General features: G+C 35.2%; 1 protein-coding gene across 1 annotated transcript in view; it reads left to right on the forward strand.

Moving 5' to 3' along the window:
* Positions 1-21,703, forward strand: part of B3GALT1 (beta-1,3-galactosyltransferase 1) — a 568,918-nt gene that overhangs the window by 313,250 nt on the left and 233,965 nt on the right. The gene's annotated exons all lie outside the window — the stretch shown is intronic.

The following is a 21,703-nucleotide window of genomic DNA, read 5'->3' on the forward strand; positions in this document are numbered from 1 at the left end:
AAAATCTGCTTTGCTTTGGCCTTATCTATACATTTATAAGGTAAAAATGAATTCTTATTATGTACTTGGCTTGCAAAAAATAGCCACTTAATTACAGGTGTCCAACGTGACAACAGAGGATTGGAAGAATAGGGCAAAACATATTAATAGTAGTTATCTCAAGTGGAGGTATTTTTGCTGTGGGAGGCTGTGTAGTATACATGTCAAGACAACAGACTTTGCTTCATCCTTTGGAGGTGGCATTAGATAAATCGAGGCACTGCATGTCCTTCTCACACAGTGCTCATTAAACCATACATTGTTTGCTTTCACTGGATATATTGTACACTTCTACAAATTTCTTTTAAAATCAGGATGGCACCATTGTTAAACATATTCCAGATCAATTGATTGACTAAAATACTATATCACCACAGAGGATTATTAAATCACCATATAGTAAAACAACGTGTATGCTCCCCATTATGTGGCATGACTAAACTAGGGTTTGAAAACCACTTGTCTGTCAAGAACATTTTTTCCAGAGTGTTTTTTTAAACTTACTGGAATTAGGTGGCCACTTAATCACTTACAGCATCACAGCCTTGAATTATAAATGTGTATAAAAACTTGAATAGGGGCCTGGCACTGTGGCTCACGCCTGTAATCCCATCACCTTGAGAGGCTGAGGTGGGCGGATCAACTGAGGTCATGAGTTCAAGACCAGCTTGGCCAACGTGATGAAACCCTGTCTCTACTAAAAATACAAAAATTAGCCTAGTGTGGTGGCTAGGTGTAGTAGCTGCAATCCCAGCTGCTCAGAAAGCTGAGGCAGGAGAATCACTTGAACTTGAGAGGTGGAGGTTGCAGTCAGTCAAAATTGTGCCATCGCACTCCAGCCTAGGTGAAAGAGTGAGACTAGGTCTCAAAAAATAACGTAAAATGAAAACTTGGATAATGGACAAAAGTGTGGGCAGCTGCTTGTTCTGAGCTTTATTTAAGAGTCAACTTAAACCCATCCCTATATTACTTTGGCACTTGCTCTGTCCATCAAGGAGGACAGGTATTTGCTTCTAAATGGGTAGACTTCTAGGGTGAACATTTGACAGGAAAGCAAATGTGGAGCTGGAAGTTGAGCCTACAGGAGAGGATGCCGCAGTCTGAATGTGACACTTTGCAGGGACAGTAGGATGCATGCCTTGTTATGAGGACCAGCAGAGATGTCATGAAGGAAATGACAAGCAAAGAAGGTAAACACTAGAGGGCTAACAATAAGTGTAGTTTTCTGGGTCTAATAGAGCAAAAACAAGTCATTTTGGCTGTCTGCTCTACATTGCCCACTCATATCAGGTACTGTCTCATTAATCCATTTTGGTATCGTAATTCTTGGAATGAAACACAATTAGAGCAAAGATGGTTCCATTAAATCATAGGTGAGTAAAAGCCTTCAGACTGTTGGATAAAATTTTGAAATAATGAGCCTTCCTCCACATGTGTATATGTATATGTTCAGGGGACTTGTAAAAATAATCTCTTGATTCTGTTTTACATTTTAAAAATAAAATGGAGAATCACTGCATCCCAAACTCAAAGTACTATGGCAACTTCTAGCAATGCCCAGTGTCTTTCATGGATGACTTCATCATGGGGAAAAGGAGTGAGGTTAAATTATTCACTTTAGGAATATAATGTTCAATATTAATTCCACCAAAATGGAATGAGAACACAGTCAATACTTGTGTGAATTAAGAAATTCGCTTTTATACTTTGATAAAATGAAAATGAAAGTTGTTTCTCGGTTTTAAAATATCAAAGACTCATGTGAGAGAGATTAAAAGGTCTGGTTCGTCTCTTTCTGTGTTAGTATCTGCATGTAATGGTTATTCTCATTTATTCTAGAGGGATTTCAGCTTTTCAGTTCTTCAAACTTTATCTTCTTACCTCCTAATACTGCTATTTTGTAAGAGAAAGGAAAAGCTCCTAGGAGCCTTCCTAGAAGAGATAATTGTGCAGGTTCCCTGGTCTCCCTCTTCAGCAGGTAATGGTTAATTAGTTTGTGCACTTGCAGTTTGGTCTCCTGAGGAGAGAAATTAAATTTCTTCCTTTTAGCCTAGAAGAGCATAGATATTTTGGGAATGTTTTTATCTTATTTAGACTTCAGGGTAATGCTTTGAGACTCTTTTGAGAGAAATGGAATGGGAACAGCCTAAGCTCAGAGAACGATAGGTCATTTGCTGAGTTTGCTGGTTGTATAGTAACAGGAAGTACCTAAAATGTGGTGCCTTATTCAATTGTGCCTACTGACTTTAACACTGGACTCTAGATATAGTTACATTTTTACATCCCTGTTCATTTGAGTGAAAAAGAGAGGCAGTGTTCTGTAGTTGAGAGAACACCCATTTCTAAGTTCCAAACACAATTCTACCACCTTAAATGCACAGCCTTAGAATAGGTATGTACATTCCAAGTCTCATTGTTCTCATATGAAAAACAAGGATATTACTACATGCTTTAAGGATAATTAGAAATACTGTGTTTACAACATTGAGTATAATATTGGCCACATAGTTAATTTTCAGTAAGTGATAGAATTTCATTGTTATTGTTTACAATTTTATAAACATTGTTATTGTTTATAAATTTACCTAATTTCTCTGTCCGTTAGGTATTTCCTCCGTAATATAAAAATAAACAGGATATTTTTTGTAGAAAAGCCTAATACCCTTAAATAATAAAGCATGCATTATGACCACATTAGTGCCCACAGCAGTTGAATAATTTTAAATGAATCTTAGATTTATTACTAGGTTTTCTTAGACAGGCTTCAATGTAGTGATTTGTAAAATAGGAATGACATAGATAACAGAGTGTGAATTAAATGGCATAAGTAGAAATGTTTTGCAAATTATAGAAGATTTTACAAATGTCGAATTGGTTCTGGAAAACACTTTATAGCTCATCTAAATCCCTTATGTTAAGGATGAGAAAAGTGAGAATTAGAGAACTGACGACTTATCCAAGGGCATGCAATTAGTGAGTGGCAGAGCAAAAGCCTAGATTTAGTAGCTATTCCAGAGTGGCTATTCCATCTACTGTGGTTGCTTAATGTGTATCCATTGTCATGTTTTAATGGGCCATTTGGTATCCTTCTAGTTCTCTAATACTCCATTGCTATAGCTACCATTCAGGTGCAGAATGTGTAAAATCAGAGTGAAATCGTGCTGCCAACTGACACTCAAGAGGGCCTGATTCTGTCTTAGAGAAATGAGGGAGATTTGGGATTTCCATATCTTGTCATGTCACCTGTTTCCCCTGAACTGGCTCCAGTTTGCAAAGCCCTACATGTTGCCTGATACATGGATTAGGATGAGGTATTTTGAAGCTAAAACTCTAGGATTTTGTCGTTTTATTCAAAAGAAAAAGTTGATCCCAAACCTAGGCAGCCATTCTGTAGATACGGTTATAGATGTAGATTTGTGCTCCTGGGAAAACGTGTAAAAATGACTCTCCACTAATACCATCTTTGAATGAAAGGAGCAGCTCTGCTTCCCCCAAAATAGTTAGCAACTTAAATCTCATCATATTTCTTGATATTATATGAGGGAGTAAGCAGTGGTGAGAAGGCAAGATATTATATAAATTAAACCATGGATAGACCTGCTTACCCAGAACTGCCTTCACAAACTAAAGAAATGGAAAGTCACTTGACCACATACTTACCAATCTGAGGTCAGCTTTAGTATTTAGTTAATCGTTATGTTTATTCCTGGAACCTAGTACAGAATTCATATGTGTTTGTTGGACTAAAGAATTCTAACAGATATTATGTGGATCTAGACTGAAAGGTGGAACCACATTTATTCTGTTATTGAAAAATTGAAGCAAGACTGAAATAGCCCGAGAAATCAGAAACTGTAAGCCATGTTTATGATCAAGCCCTCAATTCTGATTCTGGATTTGTGTGTGAGTGATAAGTATACATGCATACACTATATCTAGTATATGTTCATTTACATATACATATTGCATAATATAGAATATAATTGTTTTAATATCAGAAGGAAGTTTTTAAGATAAACTATTAATTTGTCAAAAATCAGGGAGACAATCAAGAGTGACAAAAGGATTCAGTATGAATTGCCTCAGATATCAGGTATTGTGCAGAATTTAAGTTTTGTCACTGTAGAGAAGTACTTACAAAATGGAAAGAGAAAATTCTCTTTAAAAAAAAAAAACCTTAAAAGCAATATTTGGAAAATACTCATAGGCTCAAATATAGACTCAAATATAATTAACTTAGCTGACCCTAAGGAACTGGAGTAAACTGGTTTTCTCTAACACATTCTCATGTGACGTGTCTAGTATCAGTGGCTTGTGGAATAGGTCTTTCTTTATTAAATCTAGGTGTTTATTACATATAATAATAGGGCCCTTTGCAACAGTACCTGAAATGGCTTTAATTATTCCATTTTTATTGGCTTCAGATTATAATTGCTTAAGGCTTTTCACAGATAAACTCTGTCATAATGGTGGGTTAATTAAAATGTGGTAGAAAAGGACATACATTCTATTATCTTTATCTTTTAGACTATCCAGTACCACAGAATATCACAGAGTCATAGACTTCCAGAGATTTGTAAAATATTATATAGAGAGAGATAATGTGGTCCAAACCTTTTTCTGTACAAATGAGAAGAATAAGACTCAGAGAGTGGTTGCTGAAGGTGAGCTAACAGCAAATAGTATTAGGCTTCTGGGTTCACGGTCCTCGCTGCTACACTAAGCTGTTTTTCTCTGCATTTGCTTTCAGTAGTGGCTATTAGCTACAAAATATGCAGTTCCCTCTGATTCAGAAATTATTAAAACTAATAATATTTTGTGATGAACAGGATTTCATTCTTTTTTATAATGTTTTGTGTGACTTTTTAGAGCCTGGAGTATAAGTCATACTAGAAAATAAAATAATCAAAGAAGTGAAAAATAATGAGATTCTACTTTATGAAGATAACAAATCTAAAACTAGACATACCACATTTCTGGTTTTGGTTTCCAATGATATTATAAAAATCTCCATCTGCACATCACATTTAAGAGCCCATTACAAGCTCTGATATAGATTAGGCTTCAGATTGCAAAGGTGGCAAAGGACAGACAGTTTTTCATGATGCATGTGTTGGAGAAAGCTGTGATTTTTGTGGGTGTTTTCTTCCCATATGTCGTAAGAATATCCTCAAATTAAACATTTTTGTTGTATGTCACAAAACTATGTGTCAGTTTGTGGTAGAACATTTCATTTTACATCTTAAACATTCCTAACTTTAGATAAACACAAACTAAAATCAGATTCTTTATCACAATGTAAACTGTTTTACTGCCAAAATTGTTATTGTTTCAGAATTGAACAATTCTCATGCATTGCAAACTGGACACATTTTTTTTTCGCATTTCTGACAGATTATTTGTGTGGAAAGTTAGTTGTATCCAGAGTATTTAACACTTGGTTGTTGATCATTAATTATAGATATGGAAATCTATAATGGAAAAAGATAGCAATAAGCAAAAATGAAACATTTATCTCATTTTCGTATATACTGGAGTGGAAATGTGTCTCCCATATACTACATTCCTTTGTAGGCACTTGGTATTATACATCACCAATCTACTTTTTGTGTTACTTGATGCATTATTTATTTCTTTTCTGATGGAGACAGCCAATTCAGGATAATAAAAATCCCTAAAAAGAGGAAAATTTAAGAAGTATGATCAAGAGTAAAATGATCTTCAGAACCAAAGGAGGACAAAATTCAGCCAAAATCTAAGCTGTAACCACAATGGTAACATCCCACAATCAGTCACCACCCCTCTTTTACAGCTCCAAGGACACCATGTTATTGAGAAAGGCCAGTAGCCTAGCAAAATATTAAGGTTTTGTAGGTTTTGTAGCCTTTTCCAATGTTAGTCACTATTTATTTGCTACAAATAGTCACTATTTATTTGCTAACAAATTTATTGAGATATAATTCTTATACCACAGAATTCACCAATTTGAAGGATATGATTCAGTGGTTTATAATCTGTTCACCGAGTTGTACAACCATCACAACAATCAAATTTAGACAATTTTCATCACCTCAGAAAGAAACCTATACCTTTTTGTTATCATTCCCCAATACTCCCTACCCACTCCTGTTCCCTGCAGCCCTAAACAACAATTAATCTGTTTTCTGTGTGTAGTATTCCCTTTGCTGGATATCTCATATAATGGAATTATGTAATGTGTGATCTTTTATGACTGGTTTCTATCACTTACTATAATGCTTTCAAGGTTCATCCAGGTTGTGACTTCTGTCAGTACTTCATGCCTTTTCATGGCTGAAAGCATGGCTGCGTAACAACCTACTGTATGGATATACCACATTTTGTTGGTTCATTAGTTGAAGGACAGTTTGGATTTCTCCCCCTATTTGGATTTATCAACACCCACTTACATATTTTTGTATAAATACATGTTTTTTATTTTTAATTGTTTTTAGTGTAAACATATAGTAGTAGAATTGCTGGATTGCTTAGCCACTTTTAGATTTTAAAATACAATTTATCATTAAGTTGAATTAGATTATTGTATTGTCAATGTTGTCTTGACCTCTGTAAAGTACAACTAGATCCTTCTTTAGAGTTGAGTCTCAGATCATAGACAAGATTACATTCCCTCTTTGCCTCAATTCTAGATTAAATGATTCCAATTCTCCAGATATTTCAGATTTTTTAAAGCTATTGCTCTTGTCATTTATTTTAGCCCAAAATTGTGCTAATATCTCTATTATGTGTTTTTACACTTCTGATAAACAAACCTTCCACTGTTAGAATTATGGTGTCCATTTATTGACCACTTTACAATCATGTGAGATAAATATGATTATCCCATTATTTCAGGTGAGGGAACTTCAGTTCAAAGAAATTGTCTCCTTCAAGGCCTACAGCTAAATGCATGGCAGAAATGTATTAGAAAAAGGCCATATGTCTCAGAAACCTGAGTTCTCACACACCAGGCAATTTCATATTAAGAAGTGCTTGACTAGAGACACCAAATAAAATAATTTATCCACAACTCTATGTGATTACCTCAACCTTTCACGTCAACATGGACACACTCAACAGTGAGCATGAAAAGCTTAAGCATAAAATCTCAAATATTTGTAAATAATTGAATACTTAATACTATACATTAAATAGCATAAAATGGTGACTTTCAAAGTCCTTTTATCACAATCCAAAATAAGAAATATGTTTCATATCAAAACCCAGAACACTACTTATAAACAAAAGTTTCAATCATGGATGTATATTCCATGCAGATTTCAGGACCTATAGTTCTCTAACCACAATTTTTAAAAACATTGACATAGAGTATCTGCAGCTGAGGCAAATTATATTTTAAATTCCAGATTGACCTGAAAGTTACTATGAAAATAGCTCGGAACTATGAGGATCCTTTCCATTGCCATAAGAGGATGAAGCTGCTGAGTAAAAAATAGCAGACAAATTGGAGAAACAGCAGTGTACAGAGGGCTGCAGCTATCAGTTTTCAGAGCTAAATGAGCTCCCAGCAAAGAGAGCATATAGAGAGACAGGGAGCTGCAATGCCACACAATTGAACAGTTCCGGAGTACTCAGTACCTCATTGTGGGCAATTTGTAGAACATATTCAGGGGAATTAAAACCACTTTAGAAATATGGCTGAGATTCTATTCTGAAATGACTGCAGAGTTAGAGACAACGAATTGCAGAATTCTTTGCAATTTATGTTACAGGCCTTGATATAAGAAAATAGCTTTCTAATATATCAGTGTAGGACTACAACAAGCAGAGAGTAGGGCAATAGTTAAGAATAAAAGCGTAATACTAATACTAGTCTTGATAAGCTGCTAGCCACATTTTTTTAAAAGATTTCTGTAATTTTTAGGAAGAGTGGATTAACTATTTTGACCTTGTGATATACATGTTACCTGTGGTTTGTTATGACTCAAATAGTATTTATAATTTTATTAGAATTCTCAACCCACAGTAATCATTTGCTCATCCCAGTCTTTCTATTGCCGTCACAAAATCCTGAGTTAAAAAAAAAAAAAAATCAATGTATTTTTAGAGATGGCTATTTAGGTGGGATGATCCCAAATGACAGTTTCCAAAAACTAGGGCACATGAGATCAGCAGATCAGCAATACCCTTGTATAATATTTGTTTATTGGGAATTATTCTTGCTTGACCCTGTACTATGTCCACATGAGTGAGGCCACCACCTCACTCAATAATGGCAGGATCAAATAAAATGGCACCATTGCCAGATCTCCTGCTTGGAGAGCTTTCTTAGTTTTCCTCCTGACAGGAAACATGGATTTTACGCAAGTGTTGTTTCCAGCATATAGGTCATGAGGATTTTAATAAAGAGGACTTTTCAAACATGTTTCTTATTAAAATAACGAATTCTAGTTCTTTGTCAGTATCAGGCAATGTAATCTTTCATGTTATTTCTCAGCTTTCCTACCTCCACTCACAACTTTATGTATCTCAAAATTAGAGCCACAGAATGATGCAGTGGAAGGACCCAGGCCCAAGAGTCAGAAGATACAGATAAAAGCCAGCTCTGTTGTCTTTACTATGTCTTAGATTGTCTTCTATTGAAAAGCAGTATTAGGAAATTCAGTAATCTTTTTGAAAGCCTCAGTTTTCTCCTGTGTAAAACATGAAAAGCATTGCTATCCTGGCAGCCATCATGGGATTGTTGTGAGGGCTGAATGAAATAAAGGAGGTGGAAGTTCTGTGTAAGCTGAGCATTACTATATAAATGTAAAGACGAAGGGAACCTCGTTAGGCAGCCTCTTCCTTTGCACTTGTGATCCTTACATGCTGGTCATATAAATATTTCTACCCAGCATAATAACAAAGTGTTAGAACTGCTTTCTTTGCCTGTTCACATCCAATATTTACCAGCCAGTTGCCTCTACATGTGATTCTTAGCTCTTTGGCTTTCTGGCTCTTAAATCACATCTTCCTTCCCTTGAAGTTCAGATTGTCCTCATCGGGAGGTTTTACTATTGTGAAATGCAGGAGACCGTCATCACGTAGATGCAGGTAGCTGAGAAACACATAGCTAAGGAGTGAGATGTAGACATTTCTTCAAACGGAAGTCTTCAAAAGAAAAAGTTCTTTTTCAAATCACATAGAACAAAAACTACTGCAGTTTTGAATAATTTAAAATTTCTATGGCTTGAGTTATCTCAATTAACACAACACAATGAGAAACGTTCTATAGAAAAAATTGCCAGAAAAGAAATAATTAAAATAATTACTGTGTCTAAGAAGAAATTTTCTGAACTGAATGTATTTTTATACTAAAAAATTTTAAATTATTATAATCTACAGTAATCATTTTCTTCATATTGCAAATACATAAGAAGTATTTTGTTCCTAAATTGATTGTGGCCTCCTTGGATAAAGGAAAGGTAGCTCCCAAAGAAAGGGAAACTTTAATATACTGATGCCAAGCGTGCCATGATAATTGTTCAGCTGTACCCATGTTATTATATTTGATTATAAAGCTCACCAGAGGTGACAAGAATTTGCTCCACTGGAAGTAGGAACTTTCAGAGGATTTGGGAGTTTAACTACTTATCAAAACTGAGGCATTATTGGTAACTGAATATGCAATTGTGTATTCTGATACTGTTACTTCTGTGAGGAATTTTACATAGATTACTGTAATTTTCATTCACTTGTGTTCTGGGGAAAGACTATGTACATTTGTACACCTGCAGTACCACATCTAGTACCACATTGGGTATAGCAACAATGCTTCAGAGCAGAGAAATAAAGGCCCAAACAGGAAATCTAAAAGGAATGTCCCTTAGATGTCATAGATTTAAGGAGATAACTAGTCAAGGCCAAGGGTAGGCGGGCTGGGGAACATGAGTGAGCATAAGGAGATACCAAAAAGAAGAGGCAGGAAGCCTACACAGGCAGGAAATGGAGACAGGTATGTTTGATGCTTGGTATATGATGTCCACAAAAATAGGTAGGAAGAGGACTAGGGAAGCAAATAGAATGTAAATCTGTGAAAGTCAGAGGCAAGAAAGAGTAAGCCTTTCAGGGCTACACCCTTTAAACAGGTTGTAACACCAGATTTAAGGGCAAATATATTCTCTGTCCTGCTGTTTATAGTCATTTAAGAACTCACAAGAGTATGTGATATAATGAGAGGATGCACACTACAGTGTGTACAGTGGAAAGAGAACACTAGTTCTTCTAGATGTCTTGTATTCAAGTCAAGTTTTCCTTCTTTTTGGCAAAGCACCTACTTCCCTGCCCCCTCCACCCCAATGCTTTGGCACTGGATGGCAATGTGGGACATAATGTCCCTAAAGCCTCTCAGTAGAGCAAGAAAGAAGCACCAACATGTGCTATTTTCTACATCACTGGGGAAAAATAATAATTGATTCATTTATTGAGAATTCTTTTGGATATTTTTGCTGTGTAACAAACTACCCCAAACTTAGTGGCTTCAAAAAAGAAAATTCTTATTTCTTATGAGTTTGTGGATTCTGTAAGCACAGCTGGGTGATTTTTCTCTTCTGCATTGTGTTGGTTAACGCTGCAGTTCTCTTGAGGGTTTGAATGGCTTGGAGTGCCCACGGTGGCTGACCCACATGGTTGGTGATTGGTACCGATTGTCAGCTGAGGGCTCAGGTAGAATTGTCAACCCGAGTGCCTTGTGTCTCCTCAGGGTGCCCATTGTAAGCTGTGTGGGTTTAACATGGCTTGATGGCTGGGTTCAAAAAAGAAGTGTTCCCAGCATGAGAATGAAAGCTGAAGATATGTTAAGGCCCAGCCTTGGAAGTTACACAGTGACATTCCCGCAATACTCTTTTAGTCAAGGCAAGTCTCAGGAGAGAGTTGCAAAGAATTTGAAGCCATCTTTATTTTACTGCATATTTATTTTATTTTTCCAGACACTGTGGTAGGTACGTTATACATTTATCTTCTGTAAACCTCAGAACAAGGTTAACAGAGCAAGTTAAACATTATATACAGAGTTTGTCATTTAAGAAACTTGATGCTCAGAGATATTAATTTTTGGAGTTAATAAATGAATTTGATGGAATTTGAGTAAAATCCTATCTCCATAGCCCCAATAAGTCATAGAGAAAGATTATAAGGATAACAGATTATGCATTTATTAGGTCAACTGGATGGCTCTATTGGTAGAAACTGTTGGTTGTATCCTCCCTGCCCCATTCCCGTCACCTTAAAACCAAGATTTTTTTTTTTAAAGCCTATAAGGCTAAGTTGATTAAATTGTTTCAAAATTTCATTGGTATAATTTTCTGCACTAGCTTGCTTTGCTCCTCCCAGTTCTTCCAAAGAAATGGATGTGTTGAGTTCTTGCCACTCAAGGAATTACAAAGGGAGATTGGGGCAAATCATATGCCTCCAAGTTTTTCAATTATGTCCACTTCTGGCCTGATCAAATACACTTAATTGAAAGAAACCTATGGGGGAATGTGCTTAGCCGAATTCAAAGTAACTGTTATCACAACTAAATTTAATCCAAATGAATTGTACTGTAAAATATGCATAGACATCTAACACTTTAAGTCTCTGAAAAAATTATACCCTTAAACTCATTCATTACAATTTTCTTTGAGTACTTGTTATTTAAGGCTATAGAAACTATGTGAAGAAAGGAGCATTCAATCAAAAGTAGTTTTGTCTATATAAACAGCTGGTTGAATGGGTTTCTTTTCTGCTTGTGTTTACTTTTCTACCAAATAGATCAATTGTGTGACTATGGCTTATGAAAAAGAGATATAGAAAAGTTGGAATTGTTCGAAGTTTTGAAACTCATTTGTAAGTAAGGATTAAAAAGCTGGTGTGATCTAGTTTAACCACAAAAGAAATGATTGGGGAAAACTTAAAGTGTTCTCAATTCTAGGAAGAACTGCTATGCTCTATTGAAAGTAAGACAAATAAAAATGTCTTCCAAGGGCAGTTATGGGGTGGGTAGACCTCTTTACAGGTAATTGTGCCAAGAACTTTGACTTTGAAATAAGGATTTTGAAATAAGAACTTTAGACTTTGAAATAAGGACGTAGAGTCTTACCACAAGCTCCTTTTTAAAGGAGCTTTTAAGCAATGAAGAGTCTCAGTTTGTAGCATTTAGAGGATGGATTCTACATGAAGGCATGGAGGTGGAGTAGTTGACTTATAAAGGTCCTGTAGGTTATGATTTCATGGAATGCTTGGTATGTATCCCTGGGTTTATGATTGAAAATATGAAACCTCCAAAAAAGTTAATTAGCTTAAGCAAGGTTATTGACTGAATGAATTAACAAGAAGAAAATAGATTATTTGAAGATGATTATTTTTCTTCTTACAGTAGGTAGTTTCTTCCTAAAAAGGGACAAGGAAAAAAGAAACAAAAACAAAAGAAAGCCAAGATGATCTAACTGCATTGCAACGAGTCCTGCATTCTCAGAAATGTAAGGCTGTTGTTTTCCTTTTTTGCTGAGTCATAGTTCAGTACAAATATTCAACAAGCATTGGCTTTTAGAGTCCTCTCCTGGGTCTTTTGTTTTATGCAAGAAGAATATGTAGTATTGTGGAGTAGGTTTTCTGGGTCACGACTTCCGCCTATCTGCAGTTAGTCAGAACTCAATCATATGATGCCACCTTATTACTTAAAAACTTACTGCTAGTGCATATAACTTAGCTGTATGCCCAGGAGGACTGCGTGAGTATGATAAAGATAGATAGAGAGGCGGGGGGGCGGGGTATGCATGCGTGCGTGCACGTAAGAAAAAGGAACAAAGGTAAGAATATATCCCTATGTACTTTCTTTCAAAGCACTTGTTAAGCATGAGTTTTGGCACTACCAGGGTAATACTACAATGCATTAGTGATTCACGCATAAGACATTTTTTTAATCCTTTAAAAAATATACTTTGAGAACAAATGTTGAATTCTTAGTGCGGACTTCTGTAATTTCACTTGAAAATCAAACTTGCTGAAAATTCTACTAGAAACTCTTAGGGCTGAGCAATGAAAGAGTATAATTTTTAGCAAGTGCCAACAATTTCCATGTGAATGGGGCCTTTATTAAACATATTTTAACACTCCTGTGGACTAATAATGTGTTAGCAGAAAAAGACATGTTGAGCTTAGTGCAATTATCCTTCCATCCCAATTATACTGTGACATTAAATCTTGTGACATTTAATAGGAAAGGCCATTTCACCCATGGCTACCTCTAGTGCAGACGATTTATGCAACAGTGTTCCCACAGACAAAATTATGAAAAGAAGGCATTCCAACATGCTGATATGTCTAACTGCCCATGTAAATTAAATAAGGTGTAGCAGAATATATAAATTGTTAATATTATGATTACTTGGTACCTGAGACAAAAGAAAGATGAATTAACAATCTTGGCTTTTAATCCATTACAAAATTAAACAAACATAAGTGGATAACTAGTAAGCTAGAGAGTTGCTTAGTAAATAGGGAATTAGAAAACAATTTCTGCCCCATGGGAGGCATTTTGGTTTTTGTCATAATACATATTCATCTTGCATATTTGGCCTATAGCATAACTTAGTATTTGTTGAGATTTAAATTTATTTGATGTTAGAGGTATAAAATGCCTTACCTTTGAGAGTTTAAAACTCTAGTATTTAAGATTAAATTCTTAATCTTTTAAATTTAGGTGTTTCAATACCTCAAATGTCTGTGTGTGTGTGTGTGTGTGTGTGTGCACGCGCGTGTGTGTCTGTGTGTGTGTTACTTTGTCAAGGGCTGTATAACATATTTTCTTCCAAACAGTTGGTATGTTTAACACTGGTTCTGAATTTCCTAGGATTTTCCTGTTAAGCTATTTGTTTGGCAAAGGAAGTTCTGATCCAATATTTGTTAAGGTACATATTTACTTTTATTCCTGACCTTCACACTGTTGACATGATGGAAAAGCCATCAAATGTGACAGAAAACAAATCAGCAAATCATACATTTGGAGTGCTACATTAAATCTTGAGTGACCAAGAGGAATTTTCCAATTGTTTTTGGTTTTTAATACAGAAACATAAAGTGTTCAGGAGAACTAGCTTTCTTACCAAAAAGCCACATTTTTTGGTAAGCTGAGAGGTTTGTATTACAATACTATGACCTCTAGACTGATTTTGTCTCATCTGTCTGGTGAGAGTCTCTCATTGACTCAGTGATGGGATCAGCTCCTAAGGACTCTGGAATATTTTATCATTAGAGAAACAAATATTATACTTATTGATGTATCAGTCACTCATTTCCATGATAAATGTTGCTTCTTGAAAATAGGACCCATGACTTACTTATGTTTATAACCTGTTGGCAACTTTCTGATCAATTGTTGATGTAGTCAGAATTTCACCAACTGTCATGATCATATAAATATTTTTGGATATTGAAGCTGTATAGAAACACAGACCAATAATAACGTATTTGTTCTATGTTTTCATGACTTAGCTTTGGAGGGAAACCCTAAAGAAGGAAAACTTTAGCTCCCAATTGGGGACAGGCTTTACCAATGTGACCGTTTTTACTGTTCCAACCAGTAATGTGGAGGAAATTGTGTCAGTTTGGGTCTTATTGGCTGCAAGTAACAGAAAAGCCGGCTTAAGCTGATTTAGGCAATAAGGAAGAAGAGCATAAGGTAGGGTGGGACCCGTGGCTCAATAATGTCCTCAGGGTTCTACAGTTTTTCTCTCTTCCACTCTACCACCCAGAATGTCATCCTCATCCTGAGGCTGGTTCCCCCGTCATTTAGGACAACTTCCAGTGGCTGTTGCATACTGCATTGTTCAAGTCAAGGAGGAGGTAGAGAGCTTAGCTTCAGCTGATCTCTCCTAAGAGCTAGGGAGAACTTTCTTAGAGGTTATCAGCAACTATCTCCTGTATCTCATTGTCCATTATTGTGTTATAGATTGAGCTCCTCACTGGCAAAGAGGATGGACTGCCAAAGGCATATCTCATAAGATCAATTCCCCCTAACCAAATTTTTGCTTCCACATGGAAATGAATGGGAATGATTGTTGCATTATCCACCACCATGTTTACCATAGTGGTGTAAGTGCAAGGAAATCAAGCAGGGAGAGAATAATGAAATAGATGTGGAGCAAAGGTATTGCAGAACCATTGGGACCATCCTTTCGCTAGAGAGAAATAGAAAAAATACAAACCAAGCAAACGAGTGAAGTTAAAAAAAAGAGAAGAAAGAACAAATCAAAGACAGATAAGAATATTTCATTTAAAAATATATAGTGCTAAACTTTTGCAAAAAAATATTTTATTTTTTGAGAGAAAAATGAGGATATAATTGAAGAGGACAAAAGAAAAATGAGACAGATTGTGCTATCTTTTAGTGAATGTTAACTCATGACTCAGGATAAAGGTTAGATGTAAGAAAGACTAATTTATTGCTCCTGCTTGAATGGGTGTATTTTGTCTGTATGGAAATATTTAACCACACAAATGTTGACAAATTAGATGGCTTGTTTGAAGCAGACAGAGAACAGCTAATGAGAAATTTAACCGTACTTAAAATCAATGGCCTTCTCTTTGTAATAGACTGTAATAAGCCTTCTCTTATGCACGTTGGAAACATGTTTCTTGTAGAAAACCTGTCTCCATATCCCTTTCTGGATTTCTGTTTCTAGGGGAGATTTACCATTTCACAATCAAAATTGTGTGCAGTATAGTTTCAACGTGTACACTATTGCTATCTAAACATTTCAATACAGAGACCTAGAAGACTGACAAATTCCCCTGCGTATAGTGGAACTATCACAAAGGCAGGCTATTGTTAAATATTGATAACCATAGTATTTACTCTAATGGCATTTCCAGCAGGAAATACGAGCCACACCTGTAGTGGTAGTCATTCCAAAATGTCTGCCTCCTTAACAAGTGTAATCCTGGACAAACTCGGTTCTCAAATCCAGAGTAAGAAACAGGTATCTGTGTTTGGAACAAGTGTGTATGTCTAGTAATGTCTAACCAAAAAGGAAACCACATGGAATCTAACAACCAAACCTGTCATAAGCCAAGGAAACTATACGGTATCGGGGTTATAGAACCAACCTTAGAGGAAAAGTCGTTTGGGGAATAATTCAGGAAATTCTGTTCCTGGTTTATTTGTACAAAAAAAAAAAAGAGAGAGAGAGAGAGAAAACCCAAACGATGAAATCACTTGGACACACTGAGAGGAACAGCAGCAGATACAAGAGCCTACTTGAGGTTGAAGGGTGATGGGACGGAGAGGATGAAAAACTACCTATTATTACTTTGGTAATGACTAATCTCTATACCAAACCCCCATGACACACAATTTACCTACATAACAAACCTGCACATGTACCCCTGAACCTAAAATAAAAGTTAAAAAAGAAAAGCCTGCTATCAAGAACCCAATTATCTGATTTTTATTAATTTTTAATTATTAATATTAATTGAGTTTGTTCTATAAGTTGCTTCACCAATCATATGGCCTATGTAGAATCATTCTAGGCATATGTATACTTTCCCAAAATATGTTTGTTTTAAGTAACTGAGCTTTTTACAATATAATATTTTATACTTGTTAAAGTATAGCAAACTGCCCTTTCTTGAGGTTACCTGGAGCCCTTCATCATTTTCTTTCATTTTCTCAAAATTCTACCTCTGGCCAAATCTAGACTGTATGTTGGAGTTTCAATTATGAAAGTGTTGAAAAGGCACAAAAAGTCCTTTTTGCATTAAACACAAAAACCAGCTATCACCTGGCAAGATAGCTGGTTTGTATAGAAACATATGTTTCTATAGAATAACAAAAGGTTATTTTGGTGTAAATAGACATTGCCAGGGAGTTGTAGTTAAGAAATGACGTCCTTGCATTGCCCAGTAAAAGGGGTATATCTGTGAGTATTTCTGTATACTAAGCAATTTCGAAGGAAGAGCAGTGCCCTGGGGTCACATAGTTACATCTCAGCCAATATCCACCCTTAGTTCTCTCCTCCTCTGTTGATACAATGGTAAAATATGATGCATCAGGAGCACATTACTTTTAGCCTTAAGGATGACTTTGCCTTATGACAATTTTTTTTCCCTTCTCAAGTTTAAACAGAAACATTTCAGACATCCAAACTCAAAACTCATTTACAATCTGAAAAATAAAATCCATCGTATTTCTTCTCCAATGGAAAAGAATATCTAACAGATTGTTTAATTTGAAAAAGAGAACAAGTGGCCTGTTGATGAATTGCTTTATTTCTTAACATTACTGGCAGACAGCTGATGAAAATGTCTTCATATATAATCATTAACAGTAGGACTTTTTCAGAGGATTGGTGGTAGCCTGTGGATAAACAAAGAAATTAAGTTACTTTATTCTAAAGCAGTACACAGATCCATTTTTCATTGTTAAAGGGCAGTTAAGAAAATTACCAATTTCTTTGAATTATCTAGTTTGTAGCTTTTATCACTAAATGGTTAATTTATGAATAGTGGACCTAAAGAATTCAATATTTCTCCCCTGGGGTAATGTGTTTTCAGTAAATGAGACATTAATCTTAAATCTTTTCCTGAAACCAGGAGTCAAATGGTTTGAGCAGACATTATTAGGATATTGTTGTTATTGTTATTATTATTATTATTCTGTGGCATGCTTCCTGCTACAGCTTGGTCACTGCAATTTTACTTTATGTATCAGCATAGAATTCCATAATACAGCTATCCAGTTCTCTGGTAATCCTGTATGTTGTAATTTCCTTTAAAACATTGAGTACACTGAGCTCTATACTTGCTTTTCATAGGAGAGGTGATTGAGGTTTCTTTGTGTCTTGAACTCTGATATTCAGAATTCCAACATTTTTTCATTTGTTTTTTAAAAATATGAACTTTTTTGCCATTTTCCAGATATTCTATAATTACTTATGTGTGGGCTTTACAATGGAATTTTAAAAAATTTATAATATTAAAAAATTTTTAATTCCATTTAAAGAATATCCTTTTAACATTGAAGAATAATATGTTACTACGGATAATAATATCAGAATCTAACCATAGATCATAGGAGAAGACTTACTAGCTTGAGCAATTCTAAACCTTTCTGCACTTTCTACAACAGCTTCTATTTTTGTTCATCTTATTTAGAAAGCAAGATTGAAATAACTGTCCTGATGAAGCATTTGTCAAAATTGATTGCTATTGCTAAGTTGTGTTATTAGAAATCCATATTGTGTGTCAAAATTAAATGTACTGTTTTGTCAATGTATCCTATTCTATTTCCATTTTTTAAAGGAAGTTACCATTCAGAGGAGACTACTGGAAGATTAAACAATGTTCAGTACCGAAAAAGCTTTGCATTAGTGGTCCCTACGTCTATCACAACTCTGAATTAGAAAGTGTTTAATCAGGAGACCCATAAGGAATCAAGAGACTCATAGACAAGAAAAAATGTAATCACCATATGTGAAAAAAGTAGATAGTTGTGCATCTGGCATTTTCCTCAAAAGAGAAGCAATGGGGACAGGTAGAGAGGGAAAAGAATCAGAGCTTTGTGTTCCCGAGAAAGAAGAAAAAGGGAGCTAGGGTTAGCACACTCTACAAAGTCTTAGAAATGTCCACATTCCTCAGCATGGCACTTCAGCCTCTTATGATTTTTATTATACGTAAATAATTGAAAAAAGTTTTAATATTAATAAAGGTGTTTATCACAGGATTTTTTTATGGTATAAGAAATGTGTTTACTATAGAAGTGCCTAATAGTAGATAAATAATCACATAAAATATGGTACATTCATATAGTGTAATAGGAGGCCAGGCCAAGAAATTGTAGTTGAACATTTTATGAAATTGAAAGCTATTCATGGTATGTACTGCCAAGTAACCAATCAGGATAAAAAATATAATTCTTAAAATATTTTATATACATATACTAGAAAGAGGAAGTAAAATATATGAAAACCCAGTACCAGATATTGACTAGTCATGGTCTCCTGTTTATAACATGAGTTTTTGTTTTTCTTTAGTCTTGTTTATATTTCCAGTTTTAAATTAATGGATGCATGTTACTTCCATAAGAAAAAAATGTTTAAAAAATATACTTAAGCACTTTTCCTCTGAGGATATTGGGAAGAAAACCGAGATTTCAGTGCTTTATCTTTTAGAAGGCAGAGTAAAACTAGGTTAAGATACTATAAAACTTAAAAGACAAATACTGCGTGATGTCACTCATAAGTAGAATCTGGAAATATCTGATTCATAGGGGCAGAATGATGGTTGGCAAGGGATTGGGGCCTGGTAGGGGTGAGGAGAGTTGGAATTGGGGAAATAATGGTCAAAAGATACGAAATTTCAGTTAGTAGAAATAAGTTTAGAAAATCTATTGTACATGGTGACTACAGTTAATAACAATGTATTATATGCTTAAAAATCACTAGAAAGGTTATAATTTTTCTCATTACTAAAAATAAGTATGTGAAGTAATGAACTTGTCAATTTCTTTTTGCCATTTCACAATGTATACATATATCAAAACATGGTGCATACCATAAGTATACAATTTTTGTCAATTAAAAAGTTGAAAAGTAAACAATAAATGTTAAGATTTAGGACAGAATACTAATATCTTTAATAAGAGTAACAATAATAATAACCAGGTCTTATGTAGTGTTTATCACATGTCATGCACTATTCTAAGTGCTTTAATGTGGTAATTCACTTAATCCTCCTATGAGCTCCATGTGGTAAGTACTTTATTATCCTCATTTTACAAGCAATGAAACTGACGTATGGAAAGGTTTTTAATTGCCCAAAGTTAGACAATTCTAAGTGGTAAAGTCAGAATTTGAACCCAGCACACAGGTAGATTGGCTGTTGAGACTGTGCTCTGCACATTCTGACATATGCCTCAACGTTTATGAGTTGTTAATGGTCAGGAAGCTCAAGATAAGTGTTCAGTAGAATAACAGAACAAAATAAAAAGCACTTTACAAAGGGAAAAAAAAGGAGGGAATACTTCGGTTTATAAATCCTTAGAAAATGTTAAACAATAATAGTTATCAAATACTGGAAAATAAAAGGAGATTGAATATCTAATATTTCAAAGCAGTATTGCTTCCAATGTTGAATAAATCTCCTGAAGAGTGTGGTAATAGGAACTCTTATGTTGATGATAAGTACATCTGTAGAGGGCAATTTTGCAAACCATATAAAAATAATGTAAATCACATACTTTGACCCAGTAATTACTGCCCTGGGGAAACTATTAAGCAAAGGGGTGTGTGTGTGTGTGCGCGCATGTGCACACACGCACGCATGCACGTCTGTGTCTGTGTAAGAAGAATATATAATAAAATGTAGGCCGGGCATGGTGGCTCACACCTGTAATCCCAACACATTGGGAGGCTGAGGTGGATGGATCTCCTGAGGTCAGGAGTTCGAGACCAGCCTGGCCAACATGGTGAAACCCGGTCTCTACTAAAAACACAAAAATTAGCTGGATGTGATGGTGCATATCTGTAATCCCAGCTACTCAGAGGCTGAGACTCATTTGATCCCGGGAGGCGGAGGTAGTGAGCTGAGATCACGCCACTGCACTACAGTCTGAGTGACAGAGCAAGACCCTGTCTCAAAAAATAAATAAATAAGAATATATACTAAAATGTTTGTGATAATTCTAGATGATGGGAATCTTTATCTTTCCCTGTAAACTTTCTTGTATTTTCTGGTTTATTTGAAATTAATTTGGAATTCTTATAAAATCAGAAAATAATACAGCTATATTATTATTGATAGTATTTTGAATTGATTCAAATCTCCTCTATCTGAAAACGTTATTTATTACTTAAAGCTTTGAAGCAGACAATCATATCAATTAGGAATGCTTTTGGCTGAAAGAAACATGATAAACAAACAATGGTGTATTATAAAATAAAAGTATTTGATTACATCAAGTAACTTGACTTTTGGAAGCAGACAGTTTCAAGTTTGATCTAGTGGCTACATGCTAACATTAAGCACCCCAGAACTTTTTGTTTTCTTATGTCCCGCCCTCTGTAGGTTGATTTTTCTCCTTTAAACGTAAAGCCTCATAGTCATAAGATAGCTGCCTAAGCTGCAACCATCACATTCATCACACATGCAAATTAAAGGCAGAAAAAATAATGGAGGGGTTGGGGAGAAATGCTTTCTTCTTGTCAGTTTCCATCTTTTTATCTGAAAAGAACATCTGTTTCATAATTGTTCCATCTCAGCAAACTTCACTTTATTATAGGCAAAACTCACATGTTCACTCTTAAACCTATAAATGGCAAAGAGGCATGATTTGCTTAGAACAATTTTGAGTCACCCCTTGGAGCTGGGAGAGGATTCACCCTTGTTGTGATTAAGTAATAGCCCATTACTCCATTCCCACCTAAACAGAGTTAGGATTCTATTAGAAGTGAAAAGGGGGTGTTAAGTAGGCCACAAGCAGTGTCTGCCATAGAAACTGAATTTTCTTGTTAATATAGTAAAACAAAAACCCTTTGTAAAACTTTTATTAGAAAAATAGGCTAGTTAATATTTCTAGTTAACTACATTCAGTTCTAATTTGGGAGGTACCGAATCACAGAAATCTAGAACCATAAGGAAAGTTTTAAATCCTTAAAAATCACCCAGC

The sequence above is a fragment of the Sapajus apella genome, unplaced genomic scaffold, assembly GCF_009761245.1.
Source record: "Sapajus apella isolate SASKATOON/1434 unplaced genomic scaffold, GSC_monkey_1.0 scaffold18, whole genome shotgun sequence".
In the NCBI taxonomy this organism is placed as follows: domain Eukaryota; kingdom Metazoa; phylum Chordata; class Mammalia; order Primates; family Cebidae; genus Sapajus; species Sapajus apella.